This window comes from Alosa sapidissima, chromosome 20 (assembly GCF_018492685.1).
Source record: "Alosa sapidissima isolate fAloSap1 chromosome 20, fAloSap1.pri, whole genome shotgun sequence".
NCBI lineage: Eukaryota > Metazoa > Chordata > Actinopteri > Clupeiformes > Clupeidae > Alosa > Alosa sapidissima.
Genome location: NC_055976.1, coordinates 17570315 through 17586508, shown reverse-complemented (window position 1 = coordinate 17586508; position 16194 = coordinate 17570315). Strand labels below are relative to the sequence as shown.

Genomic DNA, 16194 nt, shown 5'->3' with positions numbered 1-16194 from the left:
ACACACACACACACACACACACTCCCACAGACACACACACACACACAAACATCTTTCTTCCACACATATACTCACATACAATCCCTTAGACTGGAACACATTCCCAAACAACAAAATTAATGACAGAGAAAGAGACAGAAATTACACCACCAAAAACAGAAATGATCGCACGTTTTGTCCTTCAGCAGTGTGTCACGTCTCACATAGCTCCAGACTGTTTTCCAGACTTCTCTTCTGCCGGTATCACATATAACCTGCCAGACTTGACTGTCCTTCAAGCACTGCTCCAGCCCAAAGAAAACACATTCACACACAAAACTGCCCTGAGACTCTGTACCAACAAAGAGCACCTCAGTCTACTAAAAGCATTACAGTAATACCAAGGCACCAGTGAATGAGTCTGAGTTCAGTCCAACTCCTGCTTTGGATTCGGATTGTGCCAGTGTGATACAGAGGAGTTCATGAACTACGGGGTGATGGTAGTGTTAGACTCAATAAACACTATGTGTATAATAACGACTTTATTCCAGTTCAATACAGAACAACACCGTAGCTACCATTTCACCTGCGACTGGTCCAACGACCCTCTATCCCCAAAACACTCAGCGCATGCGTTCCCAGGGTCAAAGGTTAAACATAAGGAGGGAAAATATAAGTTAACAATCTCCCTATCCTTTTTATGTGAAATAATAAAACAATGTAAAAGTAATACCCGTCAAGATTTCAAATAAACATACAAAGTCATCCAATGGCTATAAAACAAAAAAGTGACATCCTGATACATTCCGAGTAAGTTTGACAAAAGATGAACATATTAACGCAAACAAAGTTTTCACCAGAGATTCCACAGTCCTTCACTTAGAGCTTTCAAAAGCACCAGAGCCGATTCTCTCTTTTTGGTGAGACAGTCAGCGAGTTGGCCTTTTGTGTCTGACCAAAGCATCTCTTTGATTTTCTTGCTTTGTATAAGCTCCTTAATGCTGCTTATGTCCAACCTGAGTCTCTTTTCTGTGACCTGTTTAGTTGACTTAAGGGCATCGAACAGAGATCGATTGTCAGTCACACAGACCAGTGAAGGAGCATTCAGTTCAGCATTACCAGTGGTAAGCTCATAAGAGTTGCAAGAAAAATAGCATTGTCTATACCATCTGACATAGCAAGTGTTTCTCCTGCAAGAGTGCTTCGTACAACACGTCTAATTCTCTTGGATTGCCAACAGAGAGGAGAAAACGTACCTCTTTCTCCCATAAGAACGATCAATGCCCCCCCCTGTGTACCGCCATCTGGAAGATTGCCCAGAGAAGCATCACTGAAAACAACCAAATTGAGAGCATCATTGTCTCCCAAATGCTGAAACTTGAGGGTCACCTTTTCTGACTTCAGCTTACGGATGATTTTATTTACCTCATGCATAGACTGCACCGTAGCATTTTTGATATTAGATGCCAAACTACATGAGTCAAACATAACATCGGGTCTGGTCTGCTTGGCAACCCATAGGATCTGTCCTATTTTTGACCTAATCTGCTCTTTTTCAGTGTCATTAAGGGGGGCATCCCTCAGTATAGCACGTGTTGGTTGCATGTGAAGAGGTTGTAGATTCTCAATGTAACTGTGCTGATGTACCTGAACTACACCATTAACAGTAGCAAAATCCATCCCTACATAGCAGAAATGCTCGTGCTCCTCGCGCCCTACATGGAACGCAGACTTCAGTAGGGGAATCACATTTGTTGAAAAATCTTGCGAGCCTGCCCAAAGAAAATCATCTACACGGCATGCAAGTACTCCAGTAACCTTAGACTGCTTGTCTAACCAATAAAAGACGGCTGGATCCACCTGCGACATTTTACCACCTGTGCCCAGCATTGACCTTGTTATACCAATATAGAGATGCATCAGCAAGACCATATACACATTTATTTAGTTTCCATATAACATTTTCACTGCCTGCCTCAGGAGGGGGCCGGATATAAATATCCCTGGACAGCTCCATGCTCTGCAAGAATGCAGATTTGATGTCCATAGAATGGACTTGCCACTGGTTTTGACAGATTACTGATAACAATAGCCTAAGAGATTCTGAGGCACAAGTTGGAGAATCTTTCTGTAACTCTTGCATTTTAAGCTCTTCAAAACCTCTGGCTACTAGTTGTGCTTTAGGCACAATACCCTTGGGAGTTTCTTTGAGACTACAGACCCATCTGGTGGAGACACATTTTTGGCCTGCATTTTCAACCTCCTCAAACACATCATTATTGTGCCAATTCTTAATGCTTGTTTTGCTGCATCAAATGAAATGTCTTTTGTTATGAGTAAATATCTATGTTTATCGATTATGCTAACCGTTACCATCTCTATGGGATTTCTCATATACATTAGCCATAAGCTAACGCATTAGTTTCTATTCTGTAACTTGGAATGCTAACCTACATGATTGCTCTTACTCTGTTGGTCTGCTTCATTTTACAGTGAATCCTAAGTAAAGGTTTTTGAAAGGAACTTCAGCTTCAGACTTTCTCATGTCATTGCCACACACTCTAGTGGGGGCAGAATTAGAATTTGTCAGAGTGACAATGCATTGGTTGATTTGGTTAAAAAATCACAGGTTAGTTTATTGGTTATTATTGTATTGATGCTACTTATAAATAATGAGCTGTAAAGCGACTCAGACTTTGTACAAAAAATGTTTTAAAGGATATCGACTAATTATCGTTATCGTCAAAATCACAAAACATATCGAGATATTATTTTTTGTCCATATCGCCCCCCCCCCCCCCCTATATGGAGGTACAATACGCCTGGCAGGGCTTACATTTCACTGCGGGATTGCGGGTATTGCGCATAATTTGTTCAAGTCCCGCAACTCTAGCCATCATAATGCGAGAAATTCCCGCATACACTTTTATAGCCTGTCTGATGACGGCGTGGGGTGGAAGTGGGGTCAAGGCGGTGCTATTGACCGGACGGATCAACTACCGAGTTGAATTGAACATGGCCTCATGCAGACGCAGACACACACACACACACACACACACACACACACACACACACACACACACACACGGAGAGAGAGAGAGAGAGAGAGAACCACTTTGCGCTTACGCAAATAGGCTACTACGCAACCATGGCAAACTTTTACATCTGGAAAGAGCTCCTTGGTAACTATCCTGCTAGCTCAGGTCACGTCAACACTTGATCCCAGAAAGATTGTCTTCAACTTGTTAGTTTTTTGAACATTAATTTTATCTAATAACATAGAAAACATAATGAATTGCATCCACATATCCTTTTGCACTATGCACAACTTGTATTCACTACCGACTAGCCTAAAACCGTCAGGCTGAAGGGAGGCTAATTACTCTCACGTATTTTCTTGAAGTGACAGGCACTCAATTACACCTACTCATCACCAATGTGCACTCAATTAGACCTACACAACACATTAAAGATATGCCTAAGTGTTATAGCTTAAACGTCAATATGAAGCATTCAAATTACTAAATATGTTTAGCTGCTAGTAATTACTAGTAAAATGCTATACATTATTAACTAAATACACTCTATATAAATTAACAAATATATGAAATAGAAACATAGCCTATCACATAAGCCATAATTTTCAGTGTGTGTGTGTGGAGAGAGTCAAGCAGAATCTAGGATGTCCACTGTTGTGAATGATCCCACTACAGTATATATTACTGATGACGTCAGGGTCTTGGGGGCCCCAAAATCAAACACTTTTAAAAAGTATCGAAGAAGTATCGAAATTGCAATCCCCCCTCCCCCCTAAATTGTGTAAATCCCCCCTACATGAATAACCTAAGGGGGGAATTCCCCCCCATTTTGAAAAATGAATTTTAAGCCCTGCTGGTTCCAACTCGTGCAGGTCCACTGCTACTGTTTCATTATACTCTGAGGCCCAGGGCAAACCTGCAGCAGGCTTTGGTTTTGTCTTGCTGTACGCATATGTCACAGTCATGTACTATTTGTTGCAAAATAGTAATACATTCTTTATCGTCATTTCCTGCGCTACGAATGAGCCTTTGTAGACGATCTGCGGAAGCATGGCCAAACTGTTTGTAAAGCTTCAGGAGAACTTTGTGTTTCTCATCAGTGGACATGTTTTCTGTCACAGTAAGGACTTCATCTTCAATCTCACTTTTTTTAGTATCTTTTGTCTTTTTTTAGTATCTTTGAGCTAGTGAATTCAAGAGGCACAGGTTGTCTGAACATCACAGCTCGCTCGTTTTCCATGTCTAAAATGGTTCCTGCTTTCTTCAAAGATGTTTTGCTCAGCAGCAGTGGGATATCAACTTTAACCACTTCAGCTTCAACATGACATTTTGTCTTTCCTATTTTGGCAGGCAGTTTCACTTTTCTTGTGGAATATACTAAGTTTCCATCTCCGAATCGAAATGGCCTGCAACTGGGGATTTCCGTTTGCAGCACCTTGTTCACTTGGTCTGGGCTGAGGTCTTTCACATAGTTTTCCAGCCATTTCTCCCCACATACAGTACGAGTACAAGCAGTGCCAATAATAGCTGACCCCAGGGATTCAACCAAGAAGATTTCTGAGTCAGACATGGAGGCTTTTGTAAACAGTGTGATGTTACATTCCTCAACATTTTCTTCTTCAGTTAGTTTTACATATTCACTCTTCTTATGAGGACAATCCTTAGCCCAATGAAACGTGCTCTGACAGATGGCGCATCTTGATCTTTTACCGAATTTATCCAGTGGATTGGTACCTGGTAAAGGCTGCCTCTGTTGTCCAGTCTGTAACGTGTACCGTTGTCCTCGTCCTTGCGGTCTTTGCTCTGTAAAGAACGCCACGTCCTGCTGGTTCACTTGTATTCCGTTTGACGTACCTGGCGTTTTTCCTCCGAAAATCCTCTGAAGTGCTGACTTCATGTCGGCGAACTTTAAGTCCATGCACGCTGTCAGTGCAAGTTGCCTGTTTTTCACGTCCAGACAAGCCGTGTCCAAGAGCTTAAATGCCAACACAGCATCGGGTAACATCACGTGGTACTTTTTCATCCGGTTATATCGCTGCTCAAAGTCAATTATATAGTCCGACATGGACAGAGAACTGTCTTTTGTAATGCTATCAAAATGGGAATACGCTTCATATGCCCAGTCTTTTTCCTCCTTTAGGAACACACTATCTAGTTTTGCTAACAACGTATTCATACCGGTATCACTGTCCAAGTCAGCTGCGGGTATTTCCATGGCTGTTTCCCGGGCTCTTCCTTGGAGCCCCAAGGCGACAGCGAGTGCATGTTTCTTTTCGTCGAGTTCTGTAACCCGTGTCCAGACGTTGATTTTTTATTTTTCCAACTTTCGTACGGCCGGGGTCTCGTCAAACTTCGGCGGAACCTTGCAACTAACAGCCATCCTCTGCTACCAATGTTAGACTCAATAAACACTACGTTTATATAACTTTAACGACTTCATTCCGGTTCAGTACAGAACAACAACGTAGCTACCATTTCACCTGCAACTGGTCCAACGACCTCCTATCCCAAAAACACACAGCGCATGCGCTCCCCGGGTCAAAGGTTAAACATAAGGAGGGAAAATATAAGTTAATGGTGAGAATGAAAAAAAAGAACAGAAATTACACCACCAAAAACAGAAATGATCGCAGTGTGTCACGTCTCACACCACCAAAAACAGAAATGATCGCACGTTTCGTCCTTCTACAGTGTGTCATGTCTCACACCACCAAAAACAGAAATGATCACACGTTTCGTCCTTCAGCAGTGTGTCACATCTCACACAGCTCCAGACTGTTTCCCAGACTTCTCTTCTTCCGGTATCACATATAACCTGCCAGACTTGACTGTCCTTCAAGCACTGCTCCAGCCCAAAGAAAACACATTCACACACAAAACTGCCCTCATGACCGACCACATGTGGTTCTGCCAGAGACTCTGTACCAACAAAGAGCACCTCAGTCTACTAAAAGCATTACAGTAATACCAAGGCACCAGTGAATGAGTCTGAGTCCAGTCCAACTCCTGCTTTGGATTTGGATTGTGCCAGTGTGACAGAGGAGTTCATGAACTACGGGGCGATGGTAGTTCTGTCAGGTCCAAAGTCAAGAACAACACAGACAATACAATTATTTAGGACATTTTATTGAATAAATTACGAATTAAATTTGGCGGTATGGTTTATGTTTAGAGGAGTCCCCTGACCTTTCCTTAGTACCATGAAAAAGCAGAGAGTCAGGGGACCGCAGCAGCATTAGGGGACGCTCACACAGTTTATAACTGGGAGAGCTAAACCCCATATGAACAGAGCGGCAACGATGACATAGAAGCCATGTTATACACAACAAGGTGGAGCTGGGGAGGAGGTGGGTTGCGTAGATGCGAGCAGCAAGCAGTTAGGAACAGCTAAAGCAGCTTTAAATAAGGCGACTGTTTGGGCGTAGCCATTTAGAAGCGAGGGGAGTTGACCAGCTGATGCGCTGACGCAGATGAGACGATGCGACCGTGTTGTTGGCCAATAGCAGTTAGCGTCGTCATGACTACTTGGCCTGCCAGAACTGACGCTGGACACTCAATTGTTGTGTAGTCTTTTCTCATCTGTTGTTCCCAGTTGGTGGAACGCAATACCAGTTCCTACCCGAGCAGAAGCGTCCCCCTCTACCTTCAAAAAACTCCTGAAGACCCAGCTCTTCAGAGAGTAGCACCACCTACAAATAGACTTGCTAATTCTAACACTTACCACCTGACTAGACCTTGACACTTGACTGTATGGAAGTAGCACTCATTGCTGCACTAACTCGGCCTTATCATACTCTACCTTGATTGTTTCCCTTGATGGAAGTCACTTTGGTTAAAAGGCGCCAGCCAAATGTAATGTAATGTAAAAAGAAAGGACTCGGGAGCCAGTGCATGCAGTAGCCTGAAAAGTCATGAGTTCTGTTGTGACCTTAGGGAGGTGCCATGTCATATAATCCCTACATTCCTCCCTATCATAAGACTTAAGACTTTGTCATATTTATATATTAATGGTATACAGTAGTTGATTAGGCTACATGTTAATATCTGCGCCAAAGTGAGGGCAGTTGACATGTAGAAGGAGACCACGCATGGTGCGGGGGCAGAGTTTAAATGGAAGAGACTGTCCCCCGATGATCCACCATCTGGATGTTCAGGTAGAAGGGGTCAAAAGGTCAACAGGTCAGGGGTCAGCGGAGCTCCACTGGGTACAGAAGGATTTGCAGGCCCTACAGGCTCTCTCTCATCTTTTACACACACACACACACACACACACTCACGCACACACACACACACACATGCACACATACTCACACTCACACACACACACACACACACACACACACACTCACAAACACATAGTTCGACACACATACAGTTGCAGACATACACACACAGACACACACAGGAACAGTTATACACAGACATACACACACACACACACACACACACACACACACACACACACACACACACACACATATACAAATATGCGCGCACACACACACACATACACACACACACACACTACACTACACTACACTACACTACTGGGGACGCTCACATTCATTAGGAGGAAAAACAACATTATCATCCTCCACCATCTGGGTAGGAGCCCTGCGTCCGGCTGCTATGTCTTAGGATTCTAGAGAGGAGTCACAGGCAATCACGACACCACACACACACACACACACACACACTTTTAATGGTGCTTCACAGTTAAACTTAGACCAGTAGCCATTTAACAGCCCAGCATGTGTTTCAGCATGTAGCTTTACCTCTCAACAGCCTGTCATGTCCCAGTAAACGCACCTTGATTGCAAACGCAGCCCTGCCTGTCCCCACCTCTCACACATACACACATGGACAGTTACACACAACCCAGCCCTGCCTGTCACACCTTTCTTCACACACACACAGTTACACACAATCCAGCCCTAACCCCCCCCCCCCCCCCTCACACACACACACACACACACACACACACACACACACACGGACGGTTACACACAACCCAGCCCTGCCTGTCCCCTCCTCTTTGTACTCCTCATTGCAAACAGATGGGTTGTTAATCATGTATGCTGGGACATTAAAATAACACACTGAGTGTGTATGGGAGCCCAGATCACATGTCAATGGCACTCACGGGAGTGTGTTGAGTTTTATTCAGGCCTGATCAGGGGCCCGTGAGTTTAGAGTCACCTTCTGTGTGGTGGTGTTAGGGTGGTGTGTGTGTGTGTGTTGGTGTTAGGGTGGTGTGTGTGTGTGTGTTGGTGTCCTGAGGTTGACAGACAGACAGATCCGATGGTCTGGCATCTCATGTTTTAAGAGCCACAGTCGGATCCGATCATTTGATATTTCCCCTTTTGGGCATCAGGAGGACACACCGGCTCCAAGTGTATTGTTGGAACTGCTCTTGTTTTATTAGGAAAAAATAAATATGACCATCATTCTAGGAATTCAGCTTCAGGCTAACAGGATCATTGCACTACGGTGGGATTTGGGTGTGAATGACAGTGTGTGTGTGTGTGTGTGTGTGTGTATATGTGTGTGTGTGTGTATCTGTGCGTGCGTGTATGTGTGTGTGTCTGCGTGTGTGTGTATGTGTGTGTGTCTGCGTGCGTATGAGCGTGATTGTGTGTGTGTGTGTGTGTGTGTGTGTGTGTGTGTGTGTGTGTGGTGCGCTCTCCATTGTGGAAGTGAATGGCTCTGAATAAGGGGGATTATGAAAGTTGCATAGACAGCAGCAGCCCTCCCCGGGCCATGGGTTAGTGCGCTGGTCCATTGTGTTCTGGCTTATCATCTCCGTCGACCCAGAGATGGCTGGACCTCAGTAGGGGGCTCAGTACGGTTCCAGCTTCCAGAACCACAATCTCGCTCAGGCTTTGGGTCAGTGCCGCGTCTCAGGCCAGCTCAGCAGCCATCACAGATGTGTGTGTGTGTGTGTGTGTGTGTGTGTGATGACTGAATGACTAATCAGATTGACTAGACTGACTCATACACAAAGAACAGCTTACTGAGCTCCACTGTAGAAGGACCAGATATTAAAGACACACACACACACACACACACACACACATACTGTACATACACACACACACACACACTTACATACACACACACACACATACACACACACACACACACACACACACACACAAACATCTGTCTCCCAGACATATACACACATACACTTACTCCCACTTATGCCCTTGCATGCATGCATACATAAGTACAAACACGCTTCCACACATTTCAACACCCTCTTTAATACATGCACATAAAGTAACCTCATTAACACTTTTTCTATGTTCAGTATTGCCACTTAAAAGAGGCTGCAGTGTCCTAATGCAGAGCAATGGAGCTGCACAAGTGCGACTGTATAATTACTCTTTCTGGCAAGCAAGCTCTCCTCCATCATTAAAGTGCAATGCTTGCACTTTATTCCTCTATAAATGCAGTTTAATGGTGGAAATGCTTTTCGGTCAGCTACAGGAAAACAACCCCACCACCAACAACAACAACAACACAAAAGGACTTTTATTATGGCGGTTTCCACATCATAGGTCCTTCACTGAGACTCTGATCTTGCTCCGGAGACGGCTGTGCTGAGTGTGACACTGTCCGATACACCAGGAAGTGCATGACTGTCCACCATCAGCGGAAACGCTGTCTCAGAAGCTGAGTCTGACCGTGGGGGTGATTGTGTGAGATGGTGTGTGTTCTGAGGGATGGTGTTGATCTGCTGTATCTTCAGCAGAGACTGGTGTGTGTTCTTAGTGATGCTGTTAATCTGTAGTATCTTCAGTAAAGGGTGGTATGTTGGTGTTAGGGTGGTGTATGTTGGTGTTAGGGTGGTGTGTGTTTGTGTCTGTGTTAGGGGTGTGTGTTGGTGTTAGGGTGGTGTATTGATGTTAGGGTGGTGTATTGGTGTTAGGGTGATGTGTGTTGGTTTTAGGGCGGTGTATCTTCAGTAGTGGGTGGTGTGTGTTGGTGTTAGGGTGGTGTGTGTGTGTGTTGGTGTTAGGGTGGTGTATTGATGTTAGGGTGGTGTATTGGTGTTAGGGTGATGTGTGTTGGTTTTAGGGCGGTGTATCTTCAGTAGTGGGTGGTGTGTGTTGGTGTTAGGGTGGTATGTTGGTGTTTGGGTGGTGTATTAGTGTTAGGGTGATGTGTGTTGGTGTTAGGGCGGTGTATCTCCAGTAGAGGGTGGTGTGTGTTAGTGTTAGGGTGGTGTGTGTTGGTGTTAGGGTGGTGTACTGTAGGTGGAGCAGCTTTGGCCCAGTTGCCCACGGCAGCAGTGGTGCCAGTTGGTCTAAACACCTCCTTCTCCACAGCCAGAGCCAGGACAATGGCGTGACAAAGAGGTTTGAGTCGCCATGGCAACCCCCATCCCAATACACACACACACACACACACACACACACACACACACACACACACACACACACACACTGGCCACACTCCTGCCGACGTCCCTTGTGACTGTTTTTCTCACTTCCTTTTTTCTTATCATGTCGTTTCCTCTATCCTTTTTTGTTTTTTATGTTTTCCTCATCCTTTCTTCTTCTATCTTTTCCTCTATCCTCCTCTTCTATCGTTTCCTCATCCTTTCTTCGCCCTTTGTCCTCTCTCTTCTCCTTTAGCTTTCACAGTGAGATTCGCTACAGCACTCCGCTAATGGCAGAGGGGGTGAAACGAGAAAGAAAGAAAGGGATCAAAGAGGGAAAGAGAGAGAAGAAGAGAGTGTACGAGAGGGGGGATGTGAGATGGAGAGATGAAGTGAAAAGGAGAGGAAAAAGGAAGGATGAAATATGTGATCAGTGAAGGGGATACAGAAGAGGAGAGAAGTACAGACAGAAAGACAAACATTCACTACAGTACAATACATACACACAGACTGGTGGAACATGTGTGTGTGTGGGTGTGTGTGTGTGTGTATGGGTCACCTGTTAAACACTGTTTTCTGGTTTTACTGTCAAATATGGTGGAAAACAGCCCATTAGATAGAGAAGAGAGAGGTGGTGTGAGATCAGAGGCAGATTGACACACAGAGACATTAATTACAGGCTTTCTCCTACCTAACATCTCATAGCAAATTGACACACACACACACACACACACACACACACACACACACACACACACACACACACACACACTAACTAACACACACACACAAACACACACACACACACACACAGAGGCAGATTGACACTCACAGAGTTTCTCCTACCTGTGTAAACTCAAGGGGCTGAACATGCACAGTATAAACGCATGGCTCAGTGCAGCTGCTGCAGCGTCTACATTTCAACTTTTAAAGCTACAATTTATAATTGTATTATGGTTATTATAAGGCCAAACATCTCATAGAGGACTGGTACACACACACACACACACACACACACTCATACATACATACAATTTCACAACACTGAAATTGTTTCATGTCTGTTAATGGTGCTATTACTCATGAAGTTCTCATTAAAAGCACAACAGGGCGAAATAAAGAGTATTATAGGTCTTATTCATTTTGGTTAGTAAAAAAAAATCAGAACTACTTAATTTTAATATGCAATCCATATCACAACCTCCTAACCTCCCCAAAGGTATTCAATTATTACAGATACAGATGCCACTTGTAAACATATGAAGAAATGATGTCATTTGACACATTTTAAACACACTGAAGTATCAGCTGTTGTTTTATTTCTTCAGGCAATGTTTTTGGCAAGGGTGTGTGTGTGTGTGTGTGTCTGTTGCTTTTCACTTGGGTATTTGTAGTCACACAGTGACAACTTTCACACTCCAGAGAAGTGAACCATCTGTGAAAACCTTCACACACTCCAGGAGCCCTGCTCAAACCAACCAAAACATTTTAGTGTGTAAAATGCCAAGTACAGAGACACACTTTGCAAAGACAAGCAAAAAAAACCCAGCTTTGACCTCAAAAACTCTCCATCCACACATCAAAGGTCCATCAGGACATTTCCCATTTGACAATTCCTGCAGTTCTGTCACCTTGGCAAATTTATGGAAATGTTGCAGTAAAAATGCATAGAAATGTTCCACCATTTCGCTGAAAAGGTTGAGATTTGGACATCCACAGTGTACCTAAGCCTGGGGTCAACCAGTGTACTCAGGGGCTCACCAAGCTTTTCTGACACACATACACACATTACACACACACACATACAGTATGCACATACACAGGAGCACACAGGGGGACGCTTACCAAGCTCTTCTGACACACATACACACATTATACACACACACATACAGTATGCACATACACATATCACACACACACACACACACATACAGTACGCACATACACACATCACACACACACACATACAGTACGCACATACACACATCACACACACTCACACACACATACAGTACGCACATACACACATCACACACTCACACACATATAGTACGCACAAACACACATCACACACACACACACATACAGTACGCACATATACACATCACATACACATATACACATCACACACACACACACATACAGTACGCACATACACACATCACACACACACACACATACAGTACGCACATACACACAGGCACCCAGGGGGACACTCACCAAGCTCTTCTGACTCCCTGTTGCAGCCATTATGTTTGCAAAATCATTGAATTATTGATATTGATAAAATGCCAATGGCATATTTATGTTCATAAAATATGGTTTATATTTATGGTGAATATGGTTTAAATGTACGTAATTCTAAGTGTTAAAACTGTCTGGCCGATTGAGAGTGACCGCTGGCCGTCTAATTGACGGATAGCTATTATAGGGCTCGGACACCTTTGGCCAGTTAGAGCGGAAGTGGCAAGCAATTTTTCAACTTCATGAATGCGATATCATAGAGGCTTTTGTTTGTATTTTAAGTAAAAAGTGAATTAATAAAATTTTCTAAGACGTGCGTTGTCCGGAGTTATCCGCTCTCAGAAGCAGCCGCCGAAAAGCTGCCACTACACTCTCTGTAGTCTAGTAATGTGTTTGAGGACCTCTGAAACAGCCAGGTGGTGTGTGTCATTGTGTGTGTGTGTGTGTGTGTGTGTGTGTGTGTGTGTGTGTGTGGTATTCATACATAAGGATCTGTTTGGTGTCCTCCCACAGCCAAATCCACAATAATGACAATTTTGAAAAGGGAGGATAACATCTTTGGTTGTCATGGCAACAACTATAGGACTATAGGACAAGACAATGTTCATATTCAGCAGGGAAATGTGGAAGTGTGTCATTGTGTGTGTGTGTGTGTGTGTGTGTGTGTGTGTGTGTGTGTGTGTGTGTGTGTGTGTGTGTGTGTTTGTATGGTAAGATATGGCTAAATCTTTTTCATGCTCGTGTCTCTCTGTCGTCTCCCCAGGTATCCCTCAGTCTGTGTGTGTGTGTGTGTGTGTGTGTGTGTGTGTGTGTGTGTTTGTGGACATGATCTCTGTCTATCTCCCAATAGGCAGGCGTCCCTCTCACTGCAGTACAGTCCATTTGATGTGTAAATAGCAGCAAAACAGTTCAAATGGTCTTTAACTCATTGAATGCCAAGCTGTTTTCGGAAGCTTTGTCCTAGAGTGCCAGCAATCTAGACCATTGTTGATGATTTTTGTACAGCCACAGCATATTCTGTGTTATAGCTATGAACACATCACAATGGCTCGTTTAAAAGGTAAGACTTTAAGCTCTCAGTGGGTGCAAACCGTGTATTTCTACACGCCTCTGTTCCTGAGAAATCCCAAGCTAAACACTGGCTAGTTTTCATCAAAATCGCTGTTTTTTTTCTAGAAATGGAGATATAACGTCTTTCATGAAATATGAAGTGTTGCCTGTAAACCGGGAAGTGATCAACACACACATGCACATATGCATACTGGCACACATGCACACACACAGACATGTGGGGCACACACATTTTTGTCTAATTTCTTTGTCTTTGATGTTTTTTCTCTATTCCTCCAAGCCTTGTCTCCTTTATGCACATTCTCACACACACACACGTTTATAAATGCACATGTACACACACACACCTAAAGACACACGCATACACTCACAGGCACACACACACACACACACACACACACACACACACACACACACACACACACACACACACACACACACACCTCTCCTCAGAGACACAGGGACTTGTATGACAGCAGTATTATTGGACTACTTTCCCCCATGTAATTAACCCTGCTACTGAGGTTCACGTCCTGCTTTCAAATAATCTGGGTCAGACAATACCACCTTGACTCAGTCATTGTGTTACACACACACACACACACACACACACACACACACACACACACACACACACACACACACACTAACACACAAGCACACACACACACACACACCTGATTCACGGGTGGTATCTGTGACCTAGATTTTCTCTTGTTTTGACACACACAGAGACACTCACACACATGATGAAGGCACTGAATGAAAAGCACTCGTTCATCTAAACTGTGAAACTGGTTGGGAATTGAAGGGTGGGGGTCTGGGAGGACATAGATACTAATAATCATGCAATTACCTTACATTTGACATATTTAAAGACTTTGAAACCTTGCTAAATCAGCTATAGTAGCTCAGTAATCTCTCTAACATCAGGGTAAATAGCCTGCTGTACATGCATTTATAGATTAATAGATTTCCATACCGCTATGGCACTCAACTATTCCCTCACTTCAGCATGAGCTTCTCCACTGCTGTCACTTCTCAGGAAAATACCCAAATTGTGTTTGCTTCACTCAAGAGTGATGCAATACAGCCAGTAATAACCAAGTGGAGCATTTTCATGCCTATACCGTATATTACCAAGAAGATGGCTACCTGCATCAATAGCTGACTAATAGCTGACAAACTTAATGTTTGTTTTGTTTTTTCTCAAATCCAGATGAATCCTCTGCATCCTGACCAAGAGATATATGCATTGTGTTTTGTAAGGCTAAGCAACCTGATTGTGGGGTGGCTAATAACTATCTTTTTTTTTTTTGGAAAAACATACTTGGAATTGAAACATGAATACAAATATGATTTCTGTGAAGGATGGCATGCTATCAAACTATATCATGACACACCATCATGGATTACTATTGTCAGGTGTTTATATAGTGCAGCTTGAATATAGGGGGGGGGGCATTCATTCCTCTGGAGTCAGCCAGGATGGCCACTTACTACACCGGTAGGGCTTGGAGGTTACTAAAATATGACATTAGTGATCCCCATACTGAGAGGAATTTGTTAGAACCTCTTATTGTGAATTTTATCTTCTCTAGATGCAAAAACATCATTACATCTTTAAGCCACTGTGCTGCAGTGGGTGGGGCGCTTGATTTCCAATGTAGTAAAATTTGCCTATGTGCCAATAAAGATACAAATGCTATAATGTTAAGCTGTTTTCGTGTCAAGTGTGTGTCTTCATCTGGTACACCAAATATGGCGATCATAGCGCATGGTTCTAAAGTCATCTCAAGAACTTCAGATAATACATCAAATATAGTTGACCTACCAGTGGATGGCATGACCAGAACATATGTGTCAAGTCAGCTACATTAGCATGACATCTTACACATTTGCTGTCTACATTAGGATAGAATGATCTTAGCTCTACACCAGTGTAGGCGATGTACAACCTTGAACTGGATTAAACCCAGTCTTGCACAGGAAGTGCTGTTGTTCACCCTTGTTAGAGCTTTAGTCCATACGTCTTCTGAAATTTCAGTTCCAAGTTCCTTTTCCCATGCATTTTTGATCTTAACATGATCAAGTAACATAATCAATGAGTAGGAATGTGCTGTGAAACCTTTCAACCAGGAAGGAACTTCCAAAAGTGAGTCCACTAGGGACTTTGTTGGAAGAGCCGGGAAGTGTGAGCTATGGCTTTTAGCAAATTGGCGAGCTTGAAAGTAACGAAATAGGTCAGTTTGTTGAAGGTCATACTTGGAAATCAAATCATTGAAGCTAGAAAATATCCCATTCTTGTAAAGATCACTAAATCTTTGGATTCCTTTCCTATGCCATCTTGCAAAGGCCTGGTCTAATTTGGCTGGTAAAAACGTATGATTGTTACACAACCGGGCTCTGAATCAGAAGTGTTCCCCTCGTATTTGTATGCCCATATTCTAATTCGTGAGTCCATATTCTAAGAGT

At 43.5% G+C, this 16194-nt stretch overlaps 1 protein-coding gene across 2 annotated transcripts in view; it reads left to right on the top strand.

The window, feature by feature from the left end:
- The window catches only part of fam189a1 (family with sequence similarity 189 member A1), a 396028-nt gene that overhangs the window by 346289 nt on the left and 33545 nt on the right, over positions 1-16194 (top strand). The gene's annotated exons all lie outside the window — the stretch shown is intronic.